Source organism: Phlebotomus papatasi, chromosome 3, assembly GCF_024763615.1.
Source record: "Phlebotomus papatasi isolate M1 chromosome 3, Ppap_2.1, whole genome shotgun sequence".
Lineage (NCBI taxonomy): Eukaryota > Metazoa > Arthropoda > Insecta > Diptera > Psychodidae > Phlebotomus > Phlebotomus papatasi.
The window spans coordinates 53,595,404-53,607,858 of NC_077224.1; positions in this window are offsets into that span (position 1 = coordinate 53,595,404).

A 12,455-nucleotide genomic window follows, 5' to 3' on the forward strand; every position below is an offset into this window, starting at 1 on the left:
TTTAATTCTTGAAACGAGTTATTTTCGGTCTTAAAAAGAGTTTTTTACACTCTTGTCATGTAAATTTTAGGACAAAAAAAATAAAGCAAATCTTTCGAATATTACATTCGAAGAGAAGTTAAATCAACTCTAAAATATATTATAGTTAATCAAAAATCACACCGAAAAAGAATTAATTCAACATCGATTCGAGTAAATGTTACTCGATTATTTTTCTGAGTGTAAAGGTTTTGGATAAAAAGAGCAATTGTTACTCAGAAAATATTTGAATCAACTGTTCAAAATATTACACATACATGCTTCACTAACGCCTTATTATGCGAAAGCTAAAACCTTAGTTGAGGGCCTATTATAAACTCGTTTTTACTGTTCGGGGCATTTTATTTGCAAACTAAAGAATAACCATAGATAATGACCAATGATAAGCCTCGATAGGATTATAGGGAATATAAATGGAATTTAAACTTCAAGCATTTTATTGATTTAAAAAGAAATAAGGGAAGAGCACCAGCGATCGGCAGTGTTGCTCGGATCGTCAGGTTATTACCATGTCATTGCACTAATTTAAATGATCTTTTTTTTATAAATTATTAGCTGCTTTTTACCATTTAACTCTCATAAGAATGTAGTGTATTAGCTCAGATTTAATTTATAAAACCAATTTTCCGTAAGACACCTGATCAAATTCGTGACGATACGAGGTACAAAGTACATAGTTGCAATTACACCTATTTTTATTAATTTATTGCAAAAATTTAAAATTCAAATGCACATATATAGTTAAATGGATCACTAATATGCCGATTAGCAAACACAAAAATATCAAATAGGATTTTAAGGATTTTTTCAACTAAATTTCGAGCATGTCTCTTAACATTCCAATTCGGGGTGCTCTTTCCTTATTTGTGGATTTTAAACTATGTTAAATATTTTGCGTGCATATTTTGAACCAATTTAAAGTATTTTATATTTAAAATGTAATATTTTCAGTTAGCAATGAAGTCAAAGGGGGAATTTCAGTTTGCTGTACATAAAACATTTAAATCTGTTTCGTTCAATTACTGGTTTATAACTGTAAAAGCATATTCCGCATGATGTGCTACATTTAATATCATAATTTAAGCAATATCAAATATTTGAATGCTAACATATATTTTATCAAACCTCATTTATAATACTTCAAATCAATTGATGGTAGAGTTTCGCATACGATATTCATCGCATTTAATGATACTGAAATATTAATTTTGAATGGAGTTATTGAAAATATAAACAATTTTTGATTATGCTAAAATTGATCTCTGACTAACAAAACCTATTAAAAAAAATTAGAATTTGTGATAAATATAATTCTGGAGAAAAAAAAGAGGTATCCTTTTCAGGCAGTATTGTGAGCAATTCAAAGTTTTTCCGACGAGACTTTCTAGTGTTTGCGTTATTGCTTGTGTTGACATTTCGTGTTGATTAAATTTTGGTTTTCCATCCTCACATCTCTCCAAGTTATACACAGTATGTGTGATGATTTTAAATTGCTTACAGGAGACCTTAAGGCAATTCTCAATCTTATGCTGTTGCAAAATTATTAATCTCCTGGCACCAATGATCCATCAGAATTCGGAGATGAGCATCGATTTAATTATATACTACCTTGTTCTCCCATTTATTTTGCACATTTTCAATTTCCTCCTGTAAATAATGTGGGAAGCTGGCATTTTCCACAATAGGAAGAGTATATAATGCTTTCAACAAACCTACACTTTTTCCGAACAGAAAGGTTTTGAACGATGTTCATTAAGGACTCTCAAATGGAGTTGTGATGTAAAATTTTACATGATATTTTTTTTTTATTATTACAATCGTGAATATCATGTGCTGCGATTATGCTCAAACTTTGTCAAAGTGTTTCTGTTTTTTTTAGAACTATCTATTCGGTTTTTCGACATGAACTCATTCTGCAATTGTTTGGAATAGACTAATAAACTGAATATTAAAATAAGCTTCTTTCCGTTTATGAGAGCTATTACTCTGTTATACTTTTATACTTTGATTCGAAATTTGTCAGAAAAAGTTAAAACGGATCAGTTTTGTTTTCTTTAAATCGCAGAAAGGGGAAAGGCTCATAATTTTGTCCAGTTTCTAAATTTGGACACTTTGAGGGTAAAATTGGACACTAAAAATAAATTGATTAAAATTATGAATTTTTATTCCAATATTTGATGAATAATGAATTATATCTAAATATTTGTTCTTTTTCAATGATTTTAACATTAAAAACGTTAAATTTTGAATATAATTTGCTTTAGTTATTTTTGACTTTTGATGCATTTAATTTTAAAGGATTTGTAATTTTAAAATATTAAGACTCTATTGTAGAACAAAAACCAGTTGACTCCAGGGACCAATTGAACACTTAACCTTTTGAGGACGATTGGGTCACTGGTGACCCAAAAATTAATTTTTTCTTACTGGCATTTAAAGTTTCGTTTTTCACTAGAAAAACGAAAGTTTCGTTACACACTAGAAGCAATTTTCGTAAAAAATTGCCTTTTTAAAAAAAATCTGACGTTTCTGCCTACAAGGGTAGTGGAAATTTTCTTTAAAAACGCATTTTTTTAAAGAAATTTCTACTAGTGTGTAGAGGCCGAAGTCAGAAAAAATATATTTTCCGGTCAACCTGTTTTTGACCATCTCTCTTCCTTAAAGGGTTAAGCAATCTTAGCAGATGTTTAGTCCAGTTTTTGAAGGTCCGGCTTTTAGAAAATTTTATGAAGTCTTCAAATGGATCAGATATTATGAGCCCTGGGTTAAATTTGAGATGCAAATATAGATGATGGATTGATACATGCTTTGCGATTTTACAATAGTATTAACGTGTTAATGAAACTATTGGTAATCCATCAATAGTTAAAATTTCTTTGCAGAATCACGCATATTTGAGCTTTAGGCTTACAGGAAGCCACATAAGCTCTCCTCTAATACCCGTTGGGGGTATACAAAAGCACTTAAATTGAGAAAATGTGCGCTCGCTCACCCAATTCATGTTACTCTTGCCATAAAATACAATACACAATGTTGTACATTTTGAAATATGAATTCACATTTATGCATTCAGCGTATGCAATTTGCATTGCAATTTTATGTCGTCAAAATGTATTTTGATGATGTTGGGGTGTAGAGCCACAGAAGCCACCCTTCAAATATCGACAAACCCATGTGTGTCATTAATGCTTCATACTGTCTCTAGGATGGTACATTTGCTGAAAATAATTACAATTATGCAACCGCAGAATTGGAATGTGATGCCACAGAAGTGATTGTTTTGAATCATACATAATATTTTGTATGATATCCAGGAGTATCTATAATGCTTATGATTCGAATGGTATCAAATTATTTGGATACTCTTATGTCAAATACAATTTGTAAATTTGCAACAAAATACGAGGGAAAGGGATAGTACCTACAGTGTGACTATGAGAGGAATACCAATTGAATATTCATCAATGTAGTTTTAATAAAATTGCTGTATGAATTGAGAGGCAAGGCTTATTGCTTTATTGAGTGTTATATTGAACACACTTGGGAGGATAAATCGAAGCTTTAAGTGAACCCAAAGGATATTGGAGAAGAATTCCACAGAGTCGAATATATTGTTCAAGAATTATTCAAGACTTATCTCCTGTGGAATATTGAGTTGCTTCTTCATAAAGCACCATATAGAGAAGAGAGTTATTGATAAAAAGGTCTCCTTAATAATTTATGAGTATCAATGGTTTAGTCATGCTTTAACATAAGAACTAATAAAGATGATTTCACAAAAAAAGAAAGATTTTTTTTTGATAGACCATGAAATCATTTTCAAAATGTAGAAAATGTTTAACTTTGTCAAAATTGGGTTTATCTTTTGCATTGTCGCACTAATTTAATTTTTTTAAGTAATTATGTCGCACACACATAACAGGTTTCAAAAAATATTAGGGTTAGTGTACGAAATTTCGGCACAGTTAAATGCAAGCGCCAAAGATTGTTAGGAATCTCACCTAAATAGCTTTCAATTCTTATTTATAACTGTTTAAGGGTAAATCTAAAAATTAATTCCTTTTTACCCTCTGCTCGTATCTATTCAAAATTGAAAAGAAATCATTATAGGACTGGAAGTATTTTTTTTAACTGGTGTTTCTTTAGAAGCAAATGCATTTTTTTCCTTTATTACTGATAGAAATTAATATATCACTCTTCATAAACAAAATATGAAAAAAAACTAAATAATATGTCTGAGATTCTTTCGGGAACAGATTTTTTAAAATTTACTTGTCCACTTATCTTCAAATGTATATAGGGGAGACCGGGGAGTTTTGGACACATTTTCATGTTTTAACTTTGGAACAGCATTTCAAAAAATCACATTAATGTATTACAATTTCATGCGGTCTATAGGATACTTATGGGTATTGACTTTGTAAAAAGTACACGATTGAACTCGGAAAGCAACTGAATTTTCTTGGAGAAGATAAAACATTTAACTTGACACTTTGTCCCAAACCTCCCCGGTTTGGGGCAGTATGAGACGCAAAAGGGGATATTTGGGACGCATTTTTTTCCCGCATAATTTGCATTACTGGAGCGTGTTAATTAATTTTAAATACTAGATTAAAAATATTTATAATAGGAATAAAAATGTTTAATCATTTATTTCATACTTGGAAATTAATATCAATCTTAATTGTACAATAGGGTCATTTTTTTGTCAATCACTTATTTAATGTATTTTCTTCTTATTTACTATCCTGCATTTCTTTGCTTTTTTTATTCTAAATATTGGAATCATCATCATCAAATTTCTCAGGCGAGTGGACTCTTTTGACACTTTTACTCTTGAACTCATTGGTGGATTCCTGTTTGATTTTACGACAACTGCATGCTACCTATTTTTTCCTTATTTCTCTGAAAAAGCTCTCGTCTTGCATTTTCTGGAAAACTTGTGAGAATTATAGAGGATATTGCTCAAGAAATTTTCGAGAAAATATTTTCTAACGGGATTGAACAAAGGTCGAATATTCTCTGGAGAATAAATTATTGATTCCCAAGACATTGATGGTTTAATTGTCTCTGTAAACAACTGCTCAACTGTTAAAGTTTGCACAAGAGGGAGATTTCCAGTAGAAATTGGGAATTACTTTCCATTTTGACAGTAACGATTTGCGCGCCACTTACAATATTGTCAAAAATCAACGTCCCATTCATCCCCGTTCAGGTCTCCCAAACATCCCCGCGTGTAGTTTTGGTACTTAAAACCTTTAAGTAAAAACAAGAGTGCATGATCACGGAAAGTTTTACAAAAATATGTTCCCATATTACACTGCTAGCTAATGAGATAAAAAGGTTTTGATTATATATAGCTGATATAAAATACAAAGAGGAAAACTGAGACGTCCAAATATACAATTTTTTATCAATTCTTAAAATAATATTCATAGAATTTAAGCAATAGAACTGAGGATATCCATTCTTTTAGTCAAGATATATCTTATTGTTGCCTACGATTGAGTAGTGGCTAAATCCTATTTATTTCAATAATTAATGAAAAAATCGACTCGTCCCATACTACCCCTGTCGCAAACCTCCCCGGTCTCCCCTAACAATGACAATAACCCTTTATTTAAACTCCTTTTAAAATCCCGATGGAAAGTTGTCTCCTCGATAGATTAAAACTGTCCACTAAAGTGTTTTTACTAAATCTTAATGAATAAGTGATGCAGTTACAACGTTATCAGTATTCTGTCTCAGTAAATCCTTATCAGATTTTTTTTTGGTATTTCCGTGGACGAAAGCAAAAGTTCTCCTTCAAAAAATTCATAGAAAATTTCTCACCATCTCAAAACGATGGGCGGATATTTTGGGGAAAGGCTTTCCAAGTTTAAAAACCAACGGAGAGAAAGCAAACACTTTGAGTGAGAAATCCTGAATTACTTGTTTCTGATTATGAAGCTCAATATTCAAAGTGTGGAGAAGTTCTCGTTATACATTATGTATGAAGAAGTTGCTGCGTGGGAAAGTCCTAAATATTCTGAAGAAGAGATCGATGGGCATTACTGGAAGAAATTTATGGGAAGTTTCACTTATGCTTCAGCGTGAAATTGGACGGAAAATTTTGATATTCCTCTTTTCATTTTGCGCTTGAGAGATTGATAACTTCAGCTTAGAGGCTTTAAAAATTGAATAAAAATTGTTAATATTTTTAAATATAACTATAATATAATAGTACTTTTCTTTAATAATGTATTTTTTATGATTTTGTTTTGTTTGCCTTTCATGGTAGTATCTCAGGGGAGAGCTTTAACTGCAAAGATGTAAAATTCCTTATTTATATTATTAAACCTGTAAAATAAGATGGTGAAGCTCTATAATCGCACTTATCTTACCCTATCATGCGAAATACTGTGTATATACTTTGTAGAAAATGCAAATGACGATGTTTTAGCATATCAATAAGATGCTCTATGCTAGACTGGGGAAATCATCCTCGATTAGAGCAGAGCTCTTCATGAAATGAATGGATCGTTATCGTGATCGATTGACAGTGCCATCCTCCAGTTTTCCCCATTCATTCATTGCTTCAGCATACTAATACCCAGTGCAATAGGGAGATGATGCAATAAATTTAAATGCACTCACACATTATGTCATCCCACGCGTCAAAGACTCTAATGACATGCTATCAATTCCGTTCAAGAATCAGAAGCTTAGTCAACCATCACAATCCAGTAATCAACAGACACCATTAACTATCCCCATAAATGATAGATATAGGCGAATATGAGGGGATATTTTCGTGCGTCAGACAACTTATTTCTCCTCATTCAGTTTTGGGGATATGTTCTCCTTTCAGCACAATTCGAATGCGAAGGTATTTGGACCTGGGGGAATGTGAGGAATAAAGCCCACTAAGTCCACTCTGGATGACCCTTTATCAAAAGCCCTCTCCAGACATCGTTGGAGGATTTCTCTCCCAAACCCCTGTCCTATAAATTGACATGTGAACATATCCCAATGTTATTCTGCAATTCCTCACTCTAGTTCATTGTACCGATTGTACCTCATCTCATACTCGCGAAACACGGAGAACTCAGTCTTACACTGAGAAAAATAGGATAGTAAAAATTACCATCTTCCATAAAACATTCCTGAAAATTAAATTAATTACCGACACATAATCGAAATCGATTTCTATTTCGATCAATACATTGAATAAAAAAAATCTGAATTAAATCGAATCGATTCAAAAATGAGCCCTTCAGAGCACACAGAAAAATGGAAAATTCTTAAACAGAAACACCCAGGAATTTAATTTCAAATCCCATCGAATGAATGCCAATGCCCTAATTCTAAATCCTTGATCATTTAGTTTTAGTTGCAATTTGCAAATCTGTAGACATTTTTCATTTTCCAGCTAATGCAGAACTTAAGTTCCCGATCTCTTAACTTGAAAGAGCTAGGGATTCTAGCCCATTTCTTTCGCTCAGAGCTTCTAAACTTAAACGCCTCGGGGATTCACGTCCAATTTAAGTTCCCAGGATCTTATATATTCTTAAATTTAGAGTCAAAATTTTTCTGTATGAGTGATTTAAATTTGGCCTTAGAAACTCGAAAATTTAGAATTTTCCGATCATAATTGTCTTTGGACGAAATGTTTGGCTGATACAGGGGAAACTGGGGCACAGTAGTAAGATTAGATTTGATTAAGATATGTCCCGTGGTCGGTTACATTCCTTTCGGAACCGCTGCACTCAGGCTACTTATTTGGGTCCATTATATATTTCCCATTCTCCTGTTCTATCCTAACCCTCAAGGCGGGTAAACCTACTCTATGTCACAGTACTCTGTTCTGATACACACAGTACCGCTTTATATCACGGTAGACCAGCCTCGGTTTGTGGATCTGGGCAGTGAATGTGTATTTTGTATTCGACCGAACTGAGCATGTCGAAACGTATTTCTTATACAAACCTCTCTTTTTTAGGCGGTTCATTGTCAATGCATTATGCCGGCTTTAGATTAGAGGTTTATCCCAACTCTCGATGGTCTCAAAAACCTAAATAACAAGCTATTTTATTGATTTTTCAAAATCTAATGGATCTTTTGCCCTTAGTATTTAATCCTGAACAACAGTTCCCTAAAAAATCATGCCTGATAAGGAATTAGAGGACTTAAGCCAGATGGCTAAGCTTTACAGGGCGGAGCATTCTCATACATTTTCCGTACAAAAGTATGGCGTATTTTTTCTTGGGTGATCTTTTAGTTTTAGTATAAAACCAAATGCAATCATTTTAAAACTTTTACCAAATGAAAGAGTATCTAATGTTATTGGCTTAAAATTTATAATGATTGCACAAGGATAACAGTTCCTAAAACCGATATAAAAAAGACGTAGAATTCGCAATTTTTTTAAAAGTTTTCTGACAAATTTTCTATTTGTAACATCAGTATGATTTTAAATTCAATAAAAATATATTCTTTGTACATGTGCCTACCATTTCGTGTTATATTTATTTTTGTGGGATCTAAGACTTAAAAATTATAAATAATTGAAGAAAAATATACCATTTCTGAATTAAAATGCTCCATCCGTTAGTTAATCATCCTAGCTTTTTAGCACATTACTGTTCTCAAGTATTAAAAAAAAACCATAACTGTTCCCACATATTATTTTAATGAATGTCAGATGGCATTGTAATCGGGTGAAAACTTGCTCAGTAGCGGGAATATTCGAATTCGGATTTCGACAACATTAATTTTATATTTTCATTCTCATAGTGTTTTGAACATTTCCTTCATCATGAAAGACAAGATCATAGGTTCTTCTCTCCATACAAAATCTTTATATTTTCTCCAGTCCTTGTCTATTGTCTGCACATTTCTATTTTTATTGAAAACACATCAATTTAAAAGTCCACATCAATCAAAACGATCGTTTTTTCAAACTTTAGCTCCAATGCGAAAAACAAATCGACTTTTATTTGTGTTGGTTCCTATCACGACTATTTTGGAACATGACGAGAATTGGGAAAAATATGAAGTTTTTGTGTGGAGAGAAGAACCTATCATCTTGTCTTTCAAGATAAAAGAAATGTACAAAACACTATGAGAATGAAAATATTAAATTCATGTTGTCGATTTTCCAACCGAAATCCGAATTCGAATATTCCCGCCACTGAGCAAGCTTCCACTGGATCACAATGCCATCTAACATTTAGTCAATTTGGCGTGACCTGTTATGTCAGTCTTGGTGAAATGATCGTCGGAAGTTAACAAATTAAGCCTTGATCGCAGGTTTTCCTAGGTCTTCCACGAGTTTTCTTGTGAGTGCTCAGTGTTGCAAAGTTGGTAGGCAATACAGTAGACTCTCGCAAATTCGGCTCTTTTAAGATCGGGCTACTTTTTAATTCGGGCAGCGGTTACATTTGAAAAAAGTTTGTTGTCATTTTTCAAGTTTGATTATGATTATCAAATGAATCAAATATGCTCAAATTTGGCATGGTTTGTCTTAGTTTTGATGTGATTTTGCATTATTGAAGGATTTTAATGGAATTTACGATATATATGAGTGTGTAAACTCAATATCAATATGCATATATGAATAAAAAATCATTGCATTTTAAAAACTTTGTCGCCCGAATTTCTGTCTATTTCGGCTGACATTTCGGTTCCATATGCCCGAATTTGAGAGAATCTACTGTATTAATAATCTCTACTCATTAGTAGGTATTTTCATTGAAATTACATATGGGAACAGTCATGGTCTTTTTTAGTACTTGAGAACAGTAATGTGCTAAAAAAAACATGATCATTTTTTTTATTGGAATAGCACCATAATATACTAGCTGAAAAATCTGTAGCTGCCTAGTCTCGAACCCGAGATCTCACAGTCATAGAGCCACTCCACTACTCTATCGACTGATCCACTGAGGCTCCCTACCACGTACTTTGTTTCGCTTTAGTATTCCATATAAGTTACGGCCGAAATAGAAATTTTACTGGCTAGGCCCATTAGTCTGTCCATGAGTGCCATTAAGGCACTCATGGACAGACTCACCATTTATAATATGTAGAACAGCGCTCAACGGCTCTATTTGAATTTAAAAATAGTCCCCTATAAAGTAGTGTTATAGTCACCTTCGTATCTATGCTCGCTGGGATAGAAGTCGTTACTTTAGGTGTAACGTCTTGAGGAGGGCTATGCGCATGTCTATTCTAGTCAGTCTCGCGTCGATCGTCAAAGAGTGCGTTGGGGTTGCGCTGGGGTTAGCCCTCCAATGGGTTACTATAATTCTCCCGCGAGTATTAGAATAAGCGAGTTGGTGGCTCGTCGCGGTATAAATAAGAATAATCCCTCGGTTTAATTAAATTATCTTCATTCAGAAGTGGGATTTGATCCGAAAAGACCCATTTGAAGTGAACTGTGATTGTCCAGTCATCGCGATTTTCCCTGGTGGCCATGCTTGGTGTGGCTTATGGGAGGGGTGTTAGTTCGCGCGGATTTGGGCGTTCGGATTTGAAGGATTTTGTTATGTGCAGCGATCCCCAGTTTATTCAAATGCATTTGAAAAAAAATGGTTATTGCGTCATTTATTGAATGTCGGTGATTTCCCTAAATCATGATCTTGAGCGAGGGAGAGGAAAACGAGCCACCGCGTCGCGCGATCGTGTCCGTGTGTGAGTATGTGAAAAGGGGGAAAAATTACACCACTGCACTGTGCCGTGATGCTGAGAGGAGAAGCGGAGAGCGGCAGGAACAATTCTCTTGGCGAGAGCAATGAGCGAGCGGGACAAACTGCAAGGAAGAAAAAGGGGGTTTGCATAGCTTGTGAGTATTACACGCATACACACTCGCGATGCGGTGAGATATGCGACGGAAAAAAGAGATAAGAAAAGGAGAAATTAACTCATCCAAATAGAAATATTTATTTATCAGGAGAAAATTGATATTATTTCCGACAAAAGCTTTTCATTGCTTGTCTAGAAAGTGAGTGGTTTTGTGTGCATGAGACAAGTCGATGGATTGTGTTGGATGAAAGGGGTGCACCCAAGGATGAATTGGTGGTTGTGAGAATGAGAGGATTCCGTGCTTTTGGAGAGGAGAAAAGAGCTTCTCTTGTTCTCTATCGATCGAGTTTGATCGTGTCACTTTTGGAAGTGCGTCACATGTTGCAACAGCACAAATTTGGTGAAAAATATTCTAATTCGTCTTTCTTACGATTTTTCTGGATAAAAGTCAAATCAAGTGAGTGCAGTAGCAAATAAATTAATGAAATACAGTGAAATTTCTGAGAGTGACATATTTATTCAGCCAAATTTGGTGCGATCTTAGTGCTGTGCCGGGGGCGAATAACTGATAAAGTATTGCGTCACAGTTCTAAGAAAATTGTCAGGAGTTTTTCTTCACATCTGAGGGGATTGACAAGGAAATGCCCAGGCGCAGAGAAACTCCAGGTACTGGTATGTGGTCAATTTTATTTGTCCCTGAAGTTACAAAGAACTTGGAAGCAATGACTATAGATTGCCCAAGCCATTTTCTTGAAATTTTGACGATAATTTTTAGAAGATTTTACTGATAAGGTGGTCCGAATAGATACAGAAAGTCCCTAATAGCCCTTGTTCTCTTTTATTTTCTTTTTTTTGGGGTTCAGGAGAGTCCATTGATACGTATCCCTCCCCTGACTCGGGTGGACAAGCTCAATCCTCGTACATTGGAATCAAAGAGGTTGAGCTGATGATTCCAGAGTTCCATGGAATAGAGCAGGGCGGGAAATTGATATTTGCCAGTGAGTGGCTTGAAAATTGAATCTCTCGGCAAGGTGTATAAATGGACCTCTCCGCAAATGTTGTTGTATGCATCCCTGAGGGTCAAGGGTCCAGCACAAAACTGGTTGGATGCTTCGGAGGGTAGTATCAGCTCTTGGGAGGCCTTTAAAGCCGAATTAAAGGATAATTTTCCCCAAAGTATCCGTGAATCCGTGGTACATGAAAAATTAGCTAACAGGAAGCGTCGATACAATGAGACGTTGGAAGAATATTATCATGAGGTCGTCAGGACGGCAAAAAGGATCCGCTTGGGAGATGATACCATAAAAGAGTACCTCATCAAGGGTCTCCCTGGGGTAAATGATCGCAAAGTCTTGCGTGCTGTGCCTCAATGCAGCCTTCCAGAATTTTTGAGGCATATGCTCAAACTTGAAGAGGACGGTGATGCGGAAAAATCAAAAACGACTGGGAGTGCTGCCAGGAATTGCAAGGGCTCTGACAGATCTCGTTCGCGAGGATCGGGATCCAGGCACTGGATAGCTCGACGTGACAAGTCAGATAAAAAAGATGAAGATAGACGCAAGCAGGACAGTGTGCGAGATAGTGGAAACACTTCAAGGGAAAAATCCACTTCTCGTGATCAACAGATCAAG